The following is a 23,100-nucleotide window of genomic DNA, read 5'->3' on the forward strand; positions in this document are numbered from 1 at the left end:
TATTGGTGGTGGTGGTGTTTAGCCGTGATAATAACTGTACTCCACTCAAGGCAGGGCCCTTGAACGAATGACACAAATACCGAGTTCTCTCTCTCTCTCTCCCGTGCTCGCATCAAGGGGGGAAAAGAAAAAGCAAGCTATCCGGTGGGATGAGCCACTTTTGTCGTTCAACCGAATAACGAAAAAAAAAAAAAAAGAAAAACAGAACAAATAAAATAGAGAAGCGTAGAAGGCCAATGGCGCGCAACAGCTGCCGAGAGGGGACGATCAGAGGGATGCGTACGCGCGCGTGTAGGTACATACCCATGCGCTCGGATTCTAAATCGATTTCGCATTAGGCTGCTGTTTCCTCGCAGCATATCCACGTCGGTGGAGTGTACACGTGCACGTATAGGTATACGTGTTGCGCTTGCTTGTGCCACATACATACGTGTGTGTATGTATCAAAAAAAGGGGGTGAGGGCTCGCGGGGGCATGTGCAGGTACAGTTACGATATTGCACCTTTTCCCAACTGCGCTCTGCCCGCACCACGTGACATGCGTGAGCACTCGCGCGGCACGTGTCGGAGGGAAACGGTGTACAGCCGTCCGGTGCAACTGATCGTGGGCACGTGTCATTCTGCAAGGGGGTGGGGGAAACAGAGATGGTCGATTATTCGTGCGGTACGGTAATTGGGAAAACGGTGTAGGCGAGCGGTGTTGTGGACTTTACCCGTGTGATCGCGAAAATACTCGAGGCAGCGGAGATCAAAGGCAGTAATTTAGCGCTCCGTTCGCGTAAAACTCGGCAAATTAGGAAATGGAAAGGAGAGACGCGACTGATGGAGGAATTTGCGGTTCCTCGCATCCGCGAGTGCAGTTATTCACGGGAGGGGTGGAGGTAGGGAAGAGGTAAGGACGCCGAACGCGCGTCGCCGAGCAATTCCGCGAGGATGTTCCACAAGTGGATGAGGCACGAGTAGCGCAATCGAGTGTCTAAAGGAAATCAATGGTACACGGATGCCAGCGATGATTATCCAAAGAATCTCGATGGAATTTCCACCCTATCGTGGGTGAATAATTTTTTTTTTTTTTTTTTTTTTTTTTTTTTTTTTTTTTTTTTTACATCGAGCTTTCATCTTTTTTTTTTAACGTGTTGGTATTTGTACGGCAACTATAGGTACACATTGTATAGGCGGAGAGCAAAGGGAGATAACATTAAGGCTTTACGATCGGTTGTAAAAAAAACAAACGCGAGAAAATTGAAACGTGGCGTTTCGTTCGACTGTTTGATTGCTCGGGAATTTTTTACGACCGACACTGAGAAGTAAAAAATTACAAACTATTTGCTTCTAAGGATAAACGATTATAATTATAATCTATTGAATATTAATCTCCGACTCATTTTACACACGAGAAAAGGATACTTTCTTTGGATCGTCGCGATAACGAAGGTAAGGCATCTTAGCATCACATCTGAGGTACTCGAAGAAAAACGTGCAAGCTCTCATTAGACATCGAGAAAGTGGCAACACAAAGTACAAATTGATTATCGGTGTACGAAAAATCCATGTCCTCAAATAGCCACTTTCTGTACCTCCTCTCGGCATGTAAATGTACTGTAACCTTCCGACAACGATTTCCCGCTTCTTCGGCGCCCTGTCTCCCGCATATTTTATCCCTCATTGTACTACGGCTGGGAACAATGGCACGCCGAGTGTACTGCAAAATGCTGTATGTCTGTATGGTACGGAGACAGGAAAACTCTCGAAAACAGCACGACCTGCTTTCTCGTGCCCCACTCCCTTCCAAAGCCATTTGTAACGCTCTCTTTTCTTTCTAGAACTCGCGCGTATAAGTACCGCACAGCTTCCGACAATTTCAACTGGTACCGCGTGAGCTGAGATTTCGACCTCTCCCCCCCCCCTGCGAGCGATGACGTCGGCGTTTTACGCGTACACCGCTTTATACTTTGGGAAATTGGATTCTTTGGAACAAATCATACGCAGCGATTTCGGCTCCCGCGCCACCCGTAACTCACACCTTTTGACTCCCTACTCGTCTCCACGTTTATTAAGCCTGACGCGTTCCCAGGGGCGGTTCTCCACATTTAACAAACGTATATATTTCCCGCGAGCACTACTCGGGACGGCCAAGTTAAATATCCACTTTGTTTTTCTTTCCCGAGCTGCGCGTGGCACTTTTTTTTTTTTTTCACCCCCGCAAAATCAATACACGGCTCGTTCGAGCTCGCAAGAGCACAGCCGGTGTTGTATAACTCTTTTTTCTATAGCCTGAAAAATGGATTTGCATGTTAGTTTCATCCCGCGCGGAGAGGGGGGGGGAAACGAGAGGGGCAATCGGTGCTCATCACGAGGAGAGAGTGGGAAAGTGCACTCTCTCTTTCCCCCCCCCCTTTTTTTTTTTTTTTACCACGGCCTAGACGAACGCTCGAGCTGTTGCGTCATTATTTTTAGCTTGGCCGTTGCAAGTCTTTGAAAAGAAAAGGAGCACGTGGTACTTTGTCCACCGGATGACGGGGTCGTGCAGCCGAGGGGTGAGAAAAACTTATTCATCCCCCAAATGTCGAACGGCCGCTTGATTTAGATGTTTATATACCCATAAGCGTATACAAACGCAATTACGGTGTTAATGAACGGGATATAGAAGCGAGCCGCTCGAATGAACGTGGCATGACCGATGGGGTTTGTGTTCCCCGAGCGTGGCCTCGTTCGCAAACACCGTGGACAATATTACTCGGATCCGCATGGGGACGAGTATTTTTGCATCCCCCTCGAAGCTTCTAATTGCGCATTGAAGGCACCGGTGCGCTGAAATCGAAACGGACCTGTGTATCTCGCTCTACCGAGGGCCACCTGGAAATTATGTTCGTTTGTGCTGTGAATTTGTGTTTTATTGGCGTCAGTGCAGGAAATTTATTTCCTTCTTTTTTTTTATCTCTTTCATTCGTGTGTGGCTGTTTTGGACGTTTCGCGCGGGATTTATGTAGACAAACGTGAGTTAGATGTGACCCAACTTTTTCGCTACTCGAGATGTGCAAATGGAAAAAAAGACGCTTTGAAAGAACGCAAGCTCTGAGTAAAAAAACACACAGGATAGCCATAAATGTTTTACAGATGAGACGGTGGCGGACCTTTCCTCTCCTTTATCGGGGACAACCCGAGGTCCATCGATTGACCGTCGCGAGCATGTACACGTATACACAGCTGCAAAGTTCTCATTTGTCATCCAACCAATTAGTCTTTCTTCTAAAATGTTGTCGCGACTCCGAAGAAAGTCGATATTCCCCCCTCCCTCTCGCTCGGCTTTTCTTTTATCTTTTATGTAAGTACGTACTCTTCCGGATAATCCTACTTTTCTTCACGTGAAAACTTATCCAATTAAATACCATTCCACGATTTCTTACTCCCTCCGTAGAGTCACGTAATTCAACTAAAAACTTCTTTTTTTTTTTCGACCTCCGATCCTCTTTTGTTTGTATCCCGGCACTCCGACTGATTACACTATTTTTCGAAGCTCAACAACGACGACGCTGCATGCACTCCTAGACAGCAACAAAAAAAGGTGGGGGGAGGGTGAAGAGCTGCAGAGTCAACGAGATAATCCGTAATGCTTTGTGCCGTCGTGGGTTTTTGACGTAGCACGTACGGGGATTGTGGGCAGCGGAAGAAAAGCAGAAGGCAAGAAAACGCGAGGGGAAGACCGTCGATAAGATACATTTAGCGTTTGTCGATTCGCGAATGAAAACAACAGGCGGTGGATGAAAATATGGCCTGGGAAAGGAAAAAAAAAAAAAAAAAAAAAAAAAAAAAAAGAAAAAAATACGAAATTCGTACGTGAATGGAAAAAGCGAGCGAGGGGTTGGTTAACGATTCGAGGGATAAGCTCAGATTTATAGCTCAGAATTTAAACACGTAGATTTACTCGATTTGATTGTTCGTCGGAGGAGACGGTTATGAAATTTATTTCGTCCCGATAAGTCGTGGGTACTTTTTGTACAAATTTTAAAAGTAAACTGATACGAGTCGATGTTTCAATCTACACGGGGTGCAATTATTTTAGCGTATATGTATTATGTTAACAAAATTTATCGTTGTATGGAAAAGAATTCATATTTATTAGTTAAAAAAAAAAGATTTTTTTTTTTATTTTTTAAACTTTTTTAGTAAACACATTTATGAAGAGTATTTAATTGAATTGAAAAATGTCAGATGCACAAGAATAACCATTTAGTTGAAAAAAAAAAAAAAAAAAAAAAAACGAATATTCAGAGTAAAAGAAATGTGTTTCATTGAATCAAAAAATGATTTGTCCTAACCATTCTGGATGGAAAAAAAAACACGTAAATAAAACCATTTGTTTAAAATCAGTAAGTTCTTTAAACCGATTGCGTTAGTCTTTTTAAACGTTTGTTTGAAGCAACCAAACTGGAAAAGTATATAATTGTCCTCTTCACGTAACTGCTGAGGTAATAAAAATTTTCTATATTTGAAGAAGAATTTGTTGTAAAACGCGCTTTGCCTTTCCTGTAGTAGTCCGAATTACAAACGGACCCTGCTGGTATTAAGAATTTCACGAGACGAGCGACCCGCTTATTTCCAATGATTCGAAAGCTCAGTCGCACAAAACGAAAAAGCTCCTCGCCCAGCGTGGCACATTTGACCTCCGACCGATAATAGCCCCCTCCTCACTGAATCCAAAAAAACGGCCCTCTTGGACGCATACCTCTTTCTTCCTCCTGTTTTATTACCCTTTCTCCGCAAAGATTGAAAAGTCCACCCAGTCGTGCATGCAGCAGTGGGAGAAGAATGAAAAAATTAACGCGGAGACACGCGCAGCGCGACAGCTGAAAAACGGCAATGGAAACGCTCGGATTTTAATTATTCATGTTCCTTGATTGGAGTCGAGGGTCCCTCACAGCCTAGTTTGCCTCTGCTCGTAACTTTCGAGCGTTGTACGGCCACAGGGACGAGCGAAAAATTGCATTTATACGGCCCGACTGTCTTTTTCTCGGTTTCTTATTTCCATTTCTTTTCAATCGCCTCGGTACTTGAATCAACGCGGAATGGTAATTGGGTGCTTTTTTTCTTTTTCCATCGACGATGACAATTGTAAGGGATACTTGGCGAGTAATGGGACTTTTTTTTCCAATCTAGAACGCACTGTATGGACAAAAGAGAAAAAAAAATCGAGAGAAAGGTCATGGTCAACGGAATATTCTCAAGTACACCTAAAAGGTCCGGTCCAACCCCGGAGAAAGTAAATTGCATCTGATCCGGTCGAGCGCCAAATCCACTACTAATAGGTCGCGCGTGGAAAATTCGTTGGTTCAAGGGTCACTCACAGCCACGGAAATTGCCTCGCTGATCTGCCCACAAATGCAGAAATTGCACGTAGACTCGTCCACTCGATTATGATCCAACACACCTTATCGTTCGACGTGTCGAAGAAAAAAAAACTCGGCAACTTTGTCCTTCAGTTTGTCAGCTCCACCCTACACTTTTCCTTCGAGGCAGACAAAGTTATACTATCATTCGCGCTCGAGTAACTTTGCAGGCTGGCTGCTGGGATGAAAAGTTCTCGCGGCAGAGTAGCTTCGGCGAGCCAGTAATTTCAATTACAAAAGAGCTGTACCCTCCGCTCGTACCCCATATATTATGTCTGGGTATGTATATACACACTGTAAGTGTGTATCTCCTACAACTGCGCGCCTCGCTATTGTGCAATCGCATATAACAATGAAATTCCTCGGACGCACTTCTCTCTGCCCCTCTGTTGTTCGCCCGCTACCTTTGTGCGTCGTGCGCATCTGTATTTGTGTATACAACACGTTGCTGTTTGCATGAGTATACACAGTGTAGAGTATAGACATGAAACGCGCTTCCTGTCGTTTATTTGTCAATAGGATTTTTATTGTAATATCATCACGGTGAAATGGCGAAACCTCGTGGAGGACCACGATAAAGCCTTGCCCCGGGGAGTCGAGTTTGTGCATTGGTGGCGAGTAAAATCGGTAATTCGATGGAAAAGTTTCCTCTCATGCAACGGTTGCATCGCCGTCCCCTAGCAGGGGAGGTAATAAAATTTTTCCGAGCAATTTTTCAAGCGCTTGGCAGCGGAAGTGGCAAGAGGCCATGAATCTTCCAGCTCGGATTCATTAATTTTCCTCGTTTAACGAAGACGCCGACTTTGAAGCTCGAAACGGAGATGTTTCCAAAACCAGCGAAGTAATCAGCAGGGGCAGGGTGTAGCACCCTCGTTAAAAGAGGATTAGGCTAAGGGTGAAACTGCCTCACTTTGGCCCTTTACCCCATTTCATTACTGGTCTTCGCCTCGTTGATTTACATTTTGAAAAATACTTTTTGGCGTCACGGAAGAAATCGTCCTTGTTTTTTTATTGCGTTTTTCTCAAACTCCTTACGTTTCGCTTGCGATTGAAAAAAAAAAAAACAAAAAGTACCTCGGAACTCCAAAAGAGATCCACAAACGCGCCAGCTGAAACGAATCACCGAGACGTAACCACTTGATTTAATTTATATCGTGAAGGGTGAGCTTTTTTCCTCTCCTTCTCCTGTGATTTGCGTAATCTGTATATTTTTTGTCTTCCCAACGCAACATTATTTTTTGATCTACGATTCCCGTGCACTTTTGCCGAGAGTGCGAGCACTGAGAGTACAGTGAATTTTAGCCATCGCCTCCTCTTAGTTTAGCGCAGAAAAAACCACCCGACATTTAACAAAGTTGCGAAATTCGACGGCTCTCTAATTAATTACGCGATTAATCACGCGATGTAGCATACCAGCTCGTATATATAATTGAAATCCAAGTTTTGCCCTCCCTCCACTCCGATGGGTATAAAACTTTGACTTTTCGCCCTCTCTCTCGCTGTCGGCGCTAATGGAAATAATAAGGATTGCTCGCGGGTAAACGTTATTATTGTTTTATGGATATCGAAAGTTTTTTCCTCGCTCCGTCGCTCCGGCGAGTTATCATCACACGGGCCGTCTGAGAAGTTTGATCGAAAACAATCAGAGAACCGGTGGGACCGCGAAGAAAGGAGGGAGGGAGGGGGGGGGGTGAAAAAAGCTTGTGCGACGCGGTTTAACTTTGACCAAGCTTGCAAATGTAACGAGCGATTATGGAGAAAAGGTAAATTTTTAATGACTCAAGGTATGTGCGCGACGCGAAGGACGTTGCGTATCGAGTACACCTTTGCATGTGCACACAGGGATCGAGGACTCCATGTGCGCGGCTAATTCAACTAAGTAGTTTCTGAGTGCGTTCTAGTGGCTTCGGAGGACAAAGTTGGCGCGACGGATGCAATTGAGCATCAAGGGGGCGGGCCGGCTTTTATACACATGCAGGCCGTGCGCTGGTTCGACAAGGTGGAAAGTCAAGGAGGAGGAAGAAGAAGTTGGTACTCTGACCGCGGTATTTTTCTTGTACGGAAATTTTGTAGAAACTGAGGCGCGCAATCAAAAAGGAAGAGCAGAGAGCGGGAGATAAACGTCAATTTAAACGCTGACTCCCACATCGGAGTGTATACCTGTTTTCGTCCCTCGAAAGCAACACCCCCCCCCCCCCCCCCCAAACAGCGAGCCGTGAATTTAATTATCGGCAGCCCAGCGGCCGGCGATACCATTGAAAAAGCCGCCCTCGGGGGGGGGGGGGTAGTAGTAATTGAGTGAGCTACATCCCGCTGCTAATTCAGTGTCGATAAAACGTCAATAGCACCGAGGAGTGCGGGGTTGTTTTTTCTTTTTTTTTTTCAAACAAAATCAGAGCGAGATTTGCGCGCTCCCTGGGTGTAAGCTTTCTCTCTTTTAATTTAATCCACCGGAAGGATGGAGTGGCTGCTTATTACGGGTCAATTAGCCTCCTCCTCCTCCCGCGGTGCAGGTACTTTTTTTATTCGCTTGATTTAGTGATTTGACCGAGCATAATTATTTCCTTTGTACTCAAAGTAAGTGATGAATTTTGGTTTTACAAAACTTTTAACATGTACCTATTCCATTGTGGACTTATTTCTTGAACAGAGTCTGTCTGTTTTTATGAACCCAAAGAAAGAAGTGAATTTTTACGCCTCTCTTAGAAGGTATGGAAATAACATGCAGAGCTATAGAGTAATATTCGTTTTCAAGAGTACAATTTGTGACGAAAGACATAAAAAAATGGTGTACGTATGTACATAGTTTGTACACGTAAGAGCCAAGGTTTCATCCCTCCAGCCAAGGGTCAAGCTCGAGTTAATCCAGCTCGCTCGGCCGCTCCTTGTTTACACGTCCCAAGCTGTGCACGCGCGATCGGATTTTAATTGGTGATTACAGTGGAGCTGTAGCAACAACGTGGTCCTTCGGAAGGCGCTTATCTTCGCTTAGGTAAACGCACTGTATTGTTCAGGAAATCAAGCTTTTTAGCTATTACATTCTATGATATTTTTTTTTTTTTTTTTTTTTTTTTTTTTCAATGCAATTTAGCAAGCTTTACGTAGGGTCGATGTGTATGAATAGCTTCGATACGCGCTGTTTTTTTTTTTCTCCGTGGAGGCCTCCAATCGAGTTATGCAACTCTGGTATTCACGGAGAGGTACAGCGTTGGTATGATTTGATTTGTAGGTCCCCCGTAAATTGCAATTCTCTAATGGAGTTGGAGGAAAAAAAATATCTCGCTCTAAAAGGCTTTCTCTTTACATTTAAATTGATATATAAAAAAAAAAAGAAAACGGACCTTTACACGTGGGTGTGTTGATGTTTCGTCTATTTTTAATATCATCGTGCATCGTGGGATTTTTACCGAGGGATAAATTAAATTTGCACGGACTCGGGGTGTAACGCTAGAATCTGATTACTGTTAGATGCATCGTCTAAATAATTTCTTAATTCAAGACGAGTTGAAATTTCACTAATTTTCAATATGCGTAACTATTAAAGCTCGGTTACCATAATTGCCAATTTTTTGGCTAAAGTACTTAAAAATGTTAATCTCAAACCGTTAATTTTTCTTTACAGGGGAATTGCAAGTTATCATAGTTTTGTTACGGCATTTCTTCATTACCGAGTCCTACGTCAGAGAGATATTTCTCTTATTATTTTTGCCGAGTTTGTACTTAATATTACTCTCGTCTTCGCCACGGCCATCACGTGCACGCGCCCGAGAATACTAAATTCCTTTGAATTCCAGAGCAAATCGATGGGCTCCCTTTATTTTCCTCTTGGCCCCATTTTTCTCTGGGTTTCTCCGCAAAACTAAATTGCACCCCTCTATCACCACCCTCTCTCTTTCAGGCCCGGCATGCGGAATAGCTCGTCCCGAAGGAATAGGTGGTAACGCATCCAAGGGCTACTTTTCCGCGAAACTCGCGTCCACCCAGTACTGTTGTTTTAATATTCGTAGCTGGCCCCGCAAGTACACCGCGCGTAGACCGGAAGGAAACTTCGCTGAATACAAACTTTCGTACTTTGAAACTTTAAGATGCGCCAACTTCCTTTTTGGTTCTCGCTCGTATTTACTTTTCTCCCTGTGATGAATATTTGTTCAATTTTTTTTTTCCCTTCCTTCTGACAGTGTTCATACCGTATACCAGACGTTTTATTGACTCCGGGGTACTTTTGCGTATCACCTCGGAAAGTACAAGGTGCGCCATCCGGTATTAACTTTGTTACCCAACACAGGGTTATACACACGCTCGATTGGTTCGAGGGGAAAATAAAAAAAATATATATTTCACCCGACCTTCGGACACGTGCTTTTTTTTTCCTCTCTCGCGACCTTTTGGTTCAATCGGTTGGGATAACTGCCCCCTTTCGTTTTGCACGAGCCCATATACAACGTATACCACACGCCGTTCTGCCATCGATATACCCGGCATTCGATACCAACACTTCATATGGACGGTGCTGGTCATCGGGTGGACTCGCGCCGCGAACAATGGCGCAAAACAGCCTCTTTTTTTTCCAACCCGCTTTCGACACTCGCCCTTGTTTTTTGCTTCTCGTACCGCTGCTGCACAGTTTGATTTACGTTTTTATTTTGTTTCCCTCGTCCTTCTCCTTCTTCTTTTTTATTTATTTATTTATTTTTTTTCTCCAGCACGAGTTACACTTGCACGATCCACGCGAAAACAGGGAGACGAGCACACCGATACCGGCTTGGTATTCTACTTTGCGAGCTCGAAGCAGAGTACAAAGATTGTGTTCAACCGCGTCTGAGAGAAGATGTGATTTGTTGTGAGACACATGTATATAATATCTAAGCACGTAAATGATTCTTGCTTCCATATATTTATGTTTTACAACCAAGTACTGCTGTTGAAGGACCGTCACTGCTCCCCAATTCCAATAGGCGCAAAACGTCACAAGTATCCGGTACGGTCAGGCGTCGCTCTTCAGTGCTATCCACACTCGGGCGCGCCGAATCTCATTATCTCTAAAATTTAATGCCGCACATATCCCGCACGAGATCCTCGTGCATGTGGCTGCTGCTACCACAGCCCCGGTGCATTTCATGGGAGGTTCTCATTAAAACTGAAACAGAATATCATGCGGTGCACGGGACACCCGAGAGCTCAGGGGAAACCCGAGCGCGTGACGAAAAGGAGATCAATCGCGTGGCTCGTGCAGCGTTCCAGAGAGCTGTGGTGGTTTTCCGCGCGACTTGCTTTTCCACCCGTGTCCCATGTATCGGGGCAAGAAGCTAACACCACCCAAAAAAATTACTACTCGGAGTGATGGTGACGAAAATGTTCATTCTCAACAACTGATTGTGCTCTATGTTTAAAAGTGGGCACCATACACTTGCTCGATGATTTACCGCGTGCAATCGATGCAACAATTGGAAAATCAAACGAGTCCGGTGGATCACCGTCGTTCCGCACCCATAACCGAGAAAATGTTGTTTTTCCACTCCACGCGCTGCACGGGCTCTCTCATTTGTCTGCATGGCCGCTGTAGCTGGTACGTATAGGCACACGTCTCACTCGACTCTCGTCAAATCAATTCTCTCGATCCATCCCTCCTCCCCCTGGTGCGTGCCCAACAAAAACAACGTTTGTTCCCCGTCGCTTGGCCATGATCTCGGCTTTCGACCCAGAGAAATTGGAGATTAGGTTTTTTGCCCACCAGAGACACTAAAAACCTTCTCTTGGATCGTCGTCTCGAGAAGAAACGGAGACGTGGGCTCCCTCCCGCTCTCCTATTTACTTTGTTCCGCCCGTCGAGCCAACGGCTCTCGAGGCTTCTCGTACAGAGAGGAGCGATGTCGCACCTGGGATACAGCTTTTTTCTACCGTTGACTGTTTGAGTGGGTAACCATTTCTGCGATGTTTCGCTTGATACTAGAAACTTGCAGTCCCGTCGACGTACGATCAATTTTAATTGGTTATATCATTTGGATCCCCTGCGCGGGTGTATTCTCACCTTCCGCGTATTCATACAATGTCAGTGGTAGACTCACCTTTCCAACGGATAAACAGCTTTAATGAACTCTAATTGTCAACAGTTATCCCTGTAAATGTAGACGGTTTGAAAAACAAAAGATTTCTACATTCCCAAAACATCTAGAAAACTCGTCGTCTTACCCACCCCGTTATGTCTGACCGTATCGCGATATTACTACTGAGAAACTGTCGATGGCCAAATGACGAGGACCTCCGATTGCTCCTGAGCCACTTTACTCTCAAAGTCGAGGAAAACAGTCTGGTTGGTTGTTTTTTCTCGTTTTTACGACGGATAATCGATTTCTCCGGTGTGTCCAGTAGATACTCCAACTTTATGACGTAAACGTCTGCGTACGCGAGTGCTCCTCAAACAGACGATTTGGACTGCGTTTAAAACACATCCTTGCCTATACTGCCATAATTTTGTATGCTTACCAATTTGTTGCCGTTGATTATTCATCCTGTACGTCGGATTTTCGGGCTATCCAGCGACGAGTCGTGCACAAATACGATTAAACATAATTTACCTTTCCCACGTGTCGGCAATGAGAAAAGCAAACATCAATTTCGTATTTATGAAGATCTCCATTAGGACTTACATGGTGTAAAGCTTTGGTTCTCCATATATAGGCCTCTACCGTTACATTTTCATCATCCCTTCGTGTGAGGATTCTTCGCTTTGAATACTCAAGCGTGGCTACTCTCGGGGAGTACTCGAGCAACCAGCACTCCCTAGAAAATTGTTAGGGGCTCGCAAGCACGGGTCCCGAGTCATTTTCACCAATTGTCAGACGCGAAATCTCCGAATTTAAAAATCGCATCCTCTCCCGTCGCGGAAATTAGTTGCGAGTGCCTGTAGCCGTAGCGCATCAGCTGCTAAATATCGAAGCCACGTATATACGTCATCGGTGCTGCGCTAGAATATTCGTGCACACGCACGTGCGCGCGCGCAATTAACCGCGAATTATTTGCACGGCTGATGCACGGAGGCGGCCATATTGAAAGTAGCACGGGTTTGCCAGCGTGTGCCTGTACCTTATTTGCGATCAGATGCACTCGCGGTTGTCGATGTGAATTTCCAGTATTGAATTCGTGCTTCGGCTCCTCCATTGGTTCACGCGCGGGTTCTCGAGCTTCCGCGGAAGTGGCGTATGTTATTTGTCTCGCTGCGCGGAAATGACGTTTTTGCTCGTTCGATTTAGATTATGGGGCTCCGCTAAGAGGATCAAGTAACTCTGGAACAATACGATTGATCGGACGGACCGACGGATTTGTGTAACCATACAACAATGTGTTTACCGAATAAACACCATCATAATTACACGTTTGTTAAATGCATATCGTGTTTACCGTGATGTTTCGTTCAACGGCTTGCAATTGAAGTAACGGTGAAATAGATGAGTCGGGGTGTTCTGAAGAACGTCTCTGTCGAGGCGGAGATGAAAGAAAAACCTAAATAATTCATGAGCTTCGGCAACGACTGAACAAGCGTACAAAAAGCGCCTTGTTACGAGCGTGTGCGCAAAGTAGGGACACAATAGGGGGGCAATCGATTCTTGCCCGATCTTTTTCCCCGAATCGCGCGTATAAATATATATGTATGCGATCGCATGGAAAAATCAACTCTCGAGCACTTTTTGAAATTCCTCAGAGAAAGCATGCACGGATCAGCAAAGATTTTCCATTGATTTTCCAGGCGGGCCGAATCCATTACTGGTTTATTACTACCAATTTTCGTCGATCCGATTACATTTATTCAGAGCCCCCCCCCCCCTATCACGTTCGACTTTACATGTACACGCGTATTTACAATGACAACGAAATCCAATGCGATGACGGGAAACTCTCTCTCTCGCTGACATTTTGAAACAAACGGCAGTCTGCGCAAGTGAGTGACGAAAATCAAAGTACCTTTATTTTATATAAAAACCTTGTACGGACGAGGGCAAAAATCCCCGTTGCATCCGTATCGAGCTCAAATTTGAATTTCCTCGTGCGTCATCCAGTTGATTTTCCGACTGCAAGGCTCCCCCCGGGAAACTCGTGTGCCTATTTATAGTCATGCACGCGAACGATAAAAATGTTCGATAAGAGCAGCGCAACCTGTTACTCCCCGTGCAACGGAACGAGAGGCACGGAATAGAAGCCGAGAAAAATATTCAGTTGAATGGTAAAAGACTATTTCTGGAGCGCGATGAGAGCGCGGAGGTAATTTTTCGATTAGAGCCATTACACCGAGTGTGGAGCAAACGGTATACCGGAAGCGTCCCGTTGTAAAATAAAAAAAGGTTCGTGGATCTATTGGAGAAGGGGCGAGTCTTCTCTCGCTCGATTAGCCATCACGCTCGGGGTTGTATTTTTATCGCAGCCAAGCGCCTCGTGGATAAATAACAGTCACCACGACCGCGAGGCCAATCCACGGCTCTCTATCTCTCGTTGAGCTTCACCGTCTCTCACACGTGCGCATAATACATAATTGCGTGCCGCGCGTGCACTATACGCGCGAGAGCTCCAATTGCGTAATGCACGTACGCTTGGAAACACGGACTTGTCATCCAATTGCCTTGGAGTCTCCTTGCAGAGCTGATGGTGCTTATATTATACCCGTACATTTTTGTGTACAATCCTTATCTTACGCGTATATACAACAAGCAAGTATGAGAGTTTCAAAAGCTTACCTTTGTGTGATGCGAGGGAGAACGGCTACGCCTCTTGGACTCGCGGAGCTTGAGTCTTACATCTTCCGGCACCGGTGGACTCGCCAACTTTTCCTGCCGTCAACTCTAAACTTGCAAATATCATCGTACACCCCGACGACTGTCACACTTGTTTCCTTCCCTCCATCACGGCTGTTTGAATATATATATGCGTTACTGTACCGTATAGGCTTTGCTTTGCCGCGGTTCGATTCCCCCACGGTATTGGCACCGAAGGTTGTTATTTGTACCTTTTATCTGTTGAAATTTATTTATTTTTATTTTTTTTTTTTCATTTCCACCATTTGTAATGCATGCAGTCCCCAAAGGGACCGGTACGACACGCGCATCGACCAACTCGAGGGGAAAAATCCACGCGGATCGAGTGTTCCTTTGTAGACTAAGCCGTGCTACTTCGGAATTCATGCATACGTACGGTCGAAAGGTGCATTAGATACGCGTGTGTACATCATACGAGGAGGCGGTAGCGCAAAGCCTTTGAACCACCCGAGCGAGGTACGCAAGCCGACTAAAAACTATACGCGAACTCCTTTCCCGACTCCATTTACGTAATTTTGGTAATTTTTTTTTTTTTCCCCTTTACCCGTATAAAAGATTACATTGAAAATAACAACACATCGATCGCACGACTCATACAACGTACGCGTATAAGCATGGAACGACATTATAAATTTCATTCTTTAATGGCGCACGTTCTGGAAGCTTGCAAGCCGCACGGCGTATATACACGTACACGGGCCTACGCGTCATTATCTCCTCGACGCAGTCTCAGCGAATTCAAAAGCGAGCGCGTCTATCTGTCGTTGCAGCTTCCTCCTCTCGCGTGTATGCAAGCATATTGCAGATATACGAGGAGCTGGGCCGGTTTCTTTCAGCCGGTTGACGTCACCAAAAGGTCGACGGGACGGATGGAAGTATGTCGGTCGGCTGGCTTATTTGAACTTGCCGATAAGATCGAGGGATTATTATTACTTTTTTTTCCGGGTGATCTTAATTAAATCGTTTGGATTCCAGCGGTGGGAAGTATGCAAGGCTAGCGGAGTTTATCCGAGTTTTGGCACTAATTTCCGCTCCCCCGAGGGGTCTACCGTTGTTGTATTGGCCCGTGACCACCGATCGATAGCTGCCGTATAGGGGCCATGTCTGCCTTTACGTTCGGGAGAGCTAAGGAGTCCGTAGGCTCGCATAAGGAGCTTTGCTTGTAATAATGGGGAGGAGGCCGGGTATACTCGCGACACTTGGTAAACGTAGCGCACGTAATTTACGGCCCTTTTACTTTCGCCTCGTCGTTTTCCTCCCCTCGAGTTCATCTCTCTGTCGGCATTGTTTCGAGAGTTGTTGTAATGTTACCTATTCTTTGTTTTTTTTTTTTTTTTTTTTTTTTTTTTTTTTTTTTTTTTTTTTTCACCAAAGAAGCACCATTGTTTCCCGACACAAAGCCATTTTTTGCCCTCATCCAACTCTCTTTGGTTAATTAATGGCTCGTAGTTGGGTTATTGCAAAATGTTGCGGAATCCAGCGTCCGACCCCACGTCGAAAGTTCGTGGAAAACTGCTCTGTGCTCCGTAGTCGTGGTGATTTTTCAAGCCGTTATTGTATGGAAAACCGATAAACGGTCATATAATTAATAAATACTTGACATAATCGCGCGAAGAAGAAAGCCGGCCTACGTACTCGTGTGAAAAGTCGGGGGAGGAGAACTTAATCATCTAGAATATCGTGGAAACGGGTGCGAGGTATTTTTAGCACGTCCGTCACGCCTCGAGCTCACCCTGTGATGTCTATTGTTTCGAAAAAGCAGTGTTCTATAGAGAGCTCGAAAATATCGCGGGACTATACGTATATATGTATATGGGCTCTCCGTGTTTTTCTCGCTCCCCTCGACTCCGCTGTTTTTCCAGAACACGCTCGCAAACAATGTTTCAGGGAACGACTCGCGCGGGTCTTTTTCCACGGCGTTGGAACGCTGTTTTTCTTGTACGTGGCTTGCATAGTGAAAAAAACAAAAATTCTCCAGCGGCACTAAGTAACATTTTCTGGCTCGCTCCAGGGAATTCGGTCGATTGTTTATTTATTCCAGTATTTTGGATCTTATTTGCGCGACCGTTGGTTATTTCTCATATAATTACATTCCGGAAATAATACAGAGCTTTCGGAAACATCCAGCCTAACTATACTAATCAAGAAACCATGTTGTTTTCACATAATTTACATTCACACCATATTTACATTTGTATACTGTAAGTTTGGAGGCTTTATTGACCTAGTCTCACGCGTGTTACATGCATACTTAGACTTGAAATACGAGCGCCACTGGATTAAGTGGCCATTTACCTATTGTAACTGCACCTGTGTACCAAGTCTTACACGGAAATGATGATTTTATTTTTCAAAAGCCCTGAAAGCTCGCATCGCGTGGTACTTCAGCCGAAACACAAGACGACACATGCATGAAAAAAAAAAAAAAAAAAAAAAAACAAACACGAGATGCAAAAATGACCACTTTAATATGAATATCCAACACAGTAAACTTAATGAAATGACACATCAGCTCGATGATAATTCCCAGAGCCGATCCCCCAATGCAGCTCGAGCTTCTCCCTTCCGCTCGATTTCACATGCACGCGAAAGGCAAACAGAATCAACTTGTTCCTCCACCACGCCGAATCGAGCACACATAAAGAGCAAAGCCGCGATCAAATACGTATCATCTAAATTGTACATTCCACGTCCTAGTCTTTGAAAAAACAAAAGGACACGAGCAGATAGGAAATGAGAAAAAAAAAACAGAGATTGAAGTAAGACCCACCAAGGGATACCGTGACCGTGAATGCAGTTATCAGGCGTTTGTCGCGTGCGCCCTGTATCGGGCAAGCATCACTTGGTGCGCGAGAAAGGGGGCCGGACCCCCTTCCCCCCCCACAAAAGGGTGGCTGTAACGAGATCCACCAGCCGGTACACACGTTTAGATGCACACCTGCCGTCCCGTACCACTTCCAATCTACACGTACGTAAAGAGGTTTAGGAGGGAAAAAATAAAAAAAAGGTCGCGCACAACTCGCGCACTCGCGCACCCGCACACGCGCGCGACAACCCGAGGAAAGTGGAGGCACCGGCGTCGACCGGCAGAGTCGGATCGTAACTGGCGAGATCAACTGGCGCGCGCGAGGAGCTTCGAGAGCTGCCAGCCGTCTCGCTCCCTCTCTGCATTGGGTGCATGTCTATGATGTGGCATATAGCGCGCGCGCGCGCCGCGGACGTCGTTACTCGGGGGAAAAAAGCTTGGACAAAGGGGCAGAGGACCGTTGTACCTTTGCCGGTGTATAGCGATTCGTCGGGTTGCAGGACCACCGAATGGTCATTATACGAGCTTATCTCCACGAGGCTGTTTGACACGAACGTACACAGCTCCAATAGCGTCAGAGGACAGCGTTGGCTCGAGGTGCCATTTTTCCTATCCACTCGTATACGTACGTAGAGACGCGCCGTGGTTGACATTCATTTGTCTTTGTTCATTATTTTTGTAATTTTCATTTTTCTTTTAAAAAGGTAAGTCAGACTTTCAAGGTTGGTGCAAGCCGACCACTCGGTGACGTATAAATTGACTGTTTGTCCAAAAAAATGAAAATCCATCGTGGCAAGTTATGCAGGATTTTTACTACATTTTTGTACTTTATTTCACATGCCAAGGTGTAAAGGATGATTGTACTATTGGCACTGCAGTTCGATAGCCACGCCGACCACCATTTGACGGCACGTAGTGGTAAAAGCGTACCGAAGCATTGTATGAAAAAAAAATGGCCAACAACTCCGATAAAATACGCCCTACTTGTCAGCCTCGCGTCTTCAAATTAGCACCACCGTAACCACGTACACGCAACGCGCAAGAGTGCGGTTTTCTCTGCGCACAGGTATCATTACATCCAAACGTTCTCGGGAGGATTGTCGCGCTGTTGTATACACCGCAGGATGAATAGAATAAGCCGCGGTTGCTGCACGCAAATCAATTGCAAGCTCGACGTGCTCCCAAGTCCCACTGAAAATTTCATCCCCGTGGAATATACTACAAGATGAAACTCGCTCGTGGGATATACTTATACTTACGCAAATTCAACGTTAACGGCGCAGCAATCGGTGAGTTTGAGATGATCAAGCGGCGCTCAGCAGTTGAGAAACGATTCGCATCCAAGGAGCATCGAGGCGGACCAAAGTTCACCCGGAGCTTTCGCTATGGACAGAATTGGAGAAATGACGTTGAATTACGACGACCGTTTTGCAGTTTATTGTTTCAATTTTGGCCTTTTGCAAAGTTATTTATTTATTTATTTTTGTTTCATTCGTTTTATCCGTATAGCTTGGCGAAAGGAGCGAATACGGGAGGGTCAGAGTAGGTGTTTGGCCTCTAGCTCTTGTTTGTCCTCGCCCAGCAAACTCGGGCGCGTTTAAACAGCTCCTCGCGCTAATACGCGGGGAGCCCCTCTCCATTAACCGAAATTGCATTAGTACCCCCCAGAGGGAAGGAGGAGCGTCTCCACCGACGTCTGTTGCGCGATAATAAAATTTAACAAAATTACAGCCAGCGGGTCGCGGGGGAGAATCCATTTAATTTCACGTGAATTGCGGGCCATAATTTTGCGGGTGGTTTAATATTTCAACCAAATGACAGTTGTACTAGAGTACATTTTTGTCTGTCGTGGTGTGTGGTTGTATATTTAAGCTCCTGCCGATGATGGAATACAGACCGAACTCGAATTCAACCTGGCTTTCTCTGGTGGTGAATGTTACACGTGCACGGGAGAGATAATGTATTGTAATGGAGGGAGAGGGAAAAACGCGACAGTTGCGAGAAAATTAAATTCGTCGGGGAGAAACGCCGAAAGGACATTACTACACGGTACATGGATACGTGAATGAAAGAAGGAGTGGGGTAGAGTTTGCTTATTATTTCGATACCAACAGGACGGGCGCAGCAAAACCCTCGCGAGTTGAACGAGAAAATTTAGTTTTTATCGCGTTGAAATTTTTTTTTTTTTATATCCATTCGACCCCCTCGTTCGTCGTTTCATGGCTTCTGGGAGTATCCTTCTTCTCCCCCTATCATCTTCTTCGTAGACAGAGCGTTGATCCTGACCTCATTTAAATGTCAAATAAAATTTCGGTTCAGTGTCCTTCGTGTGAAAAACTTTTTGCATTTTTGACGATAAAAACAAAGTAAAGAGGGGTGAGCACTTTTATCTCGCGCGGGAAATTCACAGTATACCCGAGATAATGGAATCCGACACCATAACAAGTGTTGAAAGAAAGCAGAAGTTGTACCGGGAGAATCGGAATCCCGAATCAACAACAATAGCTGGTGTATCAATCGGAGGTATCCGGTAGAAATATTTTCTGACCTTTTTTTTACACCATACACAACAGCGCACCAACGCCAAGCGATACGTTTGTGTGGGTATTATGTTTACACGTCAAATATCGTGGTAAGATTATTCGAGCGAAATTGCGTTTTCATTCGGATTTACCTCCCCTAGTACGGAGAAACAAAAAAATTCTTGTTTTGTCGTATTGACTCGCGAATACGTTTCACAGTGTAAGGTTATTATTAAACTTTTTTGAACGTATAACCATCCACAATATTGGAATAGCTTAAATTTTCTCACAATTACAGCTAATACTTGAAAGAAAAAACTTTCACCCCATGAAAATTGAAGGCAACTTCTTCTTTCCCCAAGCCACTGGTATGTTGACATAAAAACTTTGTTTTTTCCATGGGCCATACATCTTTGGTCACGGCTCCACGCTAATGACAAAAAAAGGCTTGAGAAAGGTGCATTTTGACGAGACGCTAGAGGCCAGTAACACATCTCCCGTGTTAAATAAAATAGAAGAGCAAAAGGGGATAACGAGCTTGGAAGCTCAATTACACGAACGTCCTTGCGATGATAAAAAATGCCTCGTGACACAATATCAGCGAAGGGAGGTGGCTGCTATTGTTACATCCTAATAATAAGGCTCGGACAAGCACGAGGTCACGGACACCCTCACATCTTGAGAGAAGGAATGGTGGTGTATGAAGAAGAAAGAAAGGAAAGAGGTGTGTCTGGAAAGTTTTGAGTGATCTATTATACGCTCGGTACTTTTTTCTTTTACATGGGCGCTTATGCTCCCTTTAGGGAATAAGGGACAAATGATATCGAAGATGAAGTCTGTAGATACGGGTGATTGTGCCTCTCTTTTGATTTGACGACGTTTCAGATATACATATATGTATATATATGCGAGGTATATGTTAACTATAACTTGCAGATTCGAGATCTCATTTTAAGTTGATTTTTCCAGCTTGATCCGACTCATTTAATTCGTTCAAAGAGCACACCCTTCATTACGAGCCTCGAAAAACATACCAAAAGTAGGAAGGTTCAGAAAGAGGAAAAAAGAAAGAAAATGTTCATTTCGATAAAGTTGGGATTATTCGCTGTGAAAGTAGTCGAAAGCACTTGAAAGTACGAGCTTTCGTTTAAGCTCCAGTAGCAGAGTAAAATATAGGTCGAAAACTACAGGCAATTAGTTTAAATTTAAACCACTCGTAGCTGCCTTTTTCAATTTTTCATCAATTACGAGCTGAATTGCTATTAAAAGAGTGAACGAGTCAAATTTTAGATGCTAAATGATGTTGTACCATGTACTTTTTATTTGATAGTTTTCGAGGATAAAAATATCGAACCAATGAGCGCAAGATATGGGATTTCGAGTGTGGAAAGCGGGCCACGCAAAAACCCTCCTTTCCTCTCCGTCCAGTTTCCTTTTCCATCACACGATATACCTTTTAGTTTTACGCCGGAGACGATTCGAGGTTGAAAATCGTAGTTATTTTTCTGCATACGTTTACGGCGTATTTCTCAGTAGGACAGTGTCCTCGTAATTGTTCCCTACTTCCCAACCAACCCATAGCGAATAGGTTTAAAAAAAACTCTGGAAAGAAAAGCGCTGCCTCATCGGAGCCGATAAATTTCAATCGCCACCCCGCGGGCCGTAAACAAAATTTCATTCGCGCCAAGCCCAGCCGGAGCAGTGGCACCTATACGCGTAAATATACACATAATATACACGATAAAGCCGGTAAACTCGATATACCGTCCGCAAACTGGAGCGTAATTTCCTTTGCGTAATATGTAGGTACACGATAAAGGAGGAAGAGAAACGAGCTAGAACCAACCCCTTCCCTAGAGGGAGTCCGAACTTTCAACCCTCGCTCGGCTGATTTACGTTTTACCCACATGGCCGTGCACCTGCTCCCACACGCGCTTGATGAGGGTGCGGCGCACCGGCCTCCTTCTCCTGCACCACCATTAGCACCTGGGCACGAGCCGCGCTCGGTTACCAGATATTCCGCTGCAACGAGCAGGTATATTACGTTGACTCGGGCGAGAATTTAGCGCTCGGACGCGCCCCCCCGTCACCCCCCCTGGTGTATCTACTATCAAGTGTACCGTATTGCCGTGCACTGTACGTTTCAATTTGATCGCACGTAAGTTCAGCGAGTGCCGGTGGAATCAGACGTGGTATTCATGCCCCCGATCGCCACGACATCTAATCATAGGTTTAATCCGATGGCGAGCAAACTGGAATACAACGTGTATATGTGGGATCATGAGGGCAGCGGTACCCAAGTATCTATACTGATACGTATTCTGGTTTTATGTTTTTTTTTTTTTTGTCTTTTACTTAAAAAACTCGGATGAATCACGTACCACCACGCGTTCAAATAAATACAAATGCTCAACCAATTTGATGGTCTGAAAATGAGACTCCGAAAGAAAGTTGAAAGTTTAAACGTGGATTCGGCAACGAGTTGGGAGGGGGCAAACAGAAGCAGAGCCAACGGTTAGTCGAGAATTGAGCCAACACAATTATCAGAGTAGGTGGTCTTCAACCCGTAATTTATTGCTGATGTCTACTTTTTTTTTTTCTCCTCCCTCCCCGGCACAAATATTTGCACGGATGGTGCGTCGTATAAAATTTTACAACCCTCCCAAAGTTCTCGGCAAACCTTCTAATTAGCCGTTCCCAAGAAGTATATATGTATATTTCCCTTTTATTCGAAGGAAAAAAAGGATCGAGTTCCGAGAAGCCCCAGGACCATGCACGACTCTGATCAATGTTAAACACCACCTTGCCACTATTCTCTTTCTCGTATACATGAGAGCTGGTCTTGATACTTCAAATGTTTTTTTCATCAAGCAACCCCCACTACTTTCTTTGGGCTCTGTTTGGTACAATAAGCTAAATTGTAAGATATTGGAGTGTCGAAAACGGATATTTAGTCATTCCAAGTGACCCAAGTTCCTCAGGTTACTGTGCCAATGAGTAACGTGAACGCATGCACCGAAGAGCACGCGGACGGAACATATTGTACCTTAAAGCCTCACGTATACAACAAAAACCAGTACAACTGAAAGAATTTTGTATTTCTGGCTTTGGAGAGCAGATCTCTGTGACTCTCCCAGGGAACGTCCTTGGTTTATTCCTGTTACCGATGGATCATCGCTCGAGCTTGAAAAATTCAGTGGCTCATCTTCAACGTATACTCCATCGACCGTTCGACCCAACTCGATTCGTACTACTGATTTTTCCCCTCTATCTATACACGAAAGTAGTGCAATCTCCCATCGTTATTTTTCACGTTAGCCGACAGCATCTCTCTCAACCTCGCGTTGGAAATGGAACTCGCGGCAATTTCTGCTCGCGCTCAGAAATATACGTATTATCGTCACGTAGCGCTTGAAAAATCAATTTTTTTTTTTTTTTTTTTTTTTTTTTTCACCCTCAAAGGATTGACGATTATCGACAGAGGTGCGCTAGAAGTAGAGTTTAAAATGTCGCGTGAGCGCTTACCGCGAAGCGATTCGGGACTCCAGTCACGTTCGGCCACCCAAAATTCAGCGGTTAGGT

The 23,100-nt window shown here is 44.8% G+C and overlaps 1 protein-coding gene across 1 annotated transcript in view; it reads right to left on the bottom strand.

Annotated features, from left to right (window-relative positions):
- LOC106640342 (uncharacterized) overlaps positions 1-17,273 on the bottom strand; it is a 46,255-nt gene extending 28,982 nt beyond the window's left edge. The window contains exons 1-2 of the mRNA XM_089589143.1: positions 16,961-17,273; positions 14,113-14,388 (exon numbers count right to left, since the gene is read on the bottom strand). The gene's annotated coding sequence lies outside the window, so the exon portion shown is untranslated. The remainder of the gene's footprint in view (positions 1-14,112; positions 14,389-16,960) is intronic.
- Positions 17,274-23,100: the final 5,827 nt, after the last annotated feature.

The sequence above is a fragment of the Copidosoma floridanum genome, unplaced genomic scaffold (assembly GCF_036245765.1).
Source record: "Copidosoma floridanum isolate Cflo_tuat_1 unplaced genomic scaffold, Cflo_Japanese_pri ptg000001l, whole genome shotgun sequence".
Classification (NCBI taxonomy): domain Eukaryota; kingdom Metazoa; phylum Arthropoda; class Insecta; order Hymenoptera; family Encyrtidae; genus Copidosoma; species Copidosoma floridanum.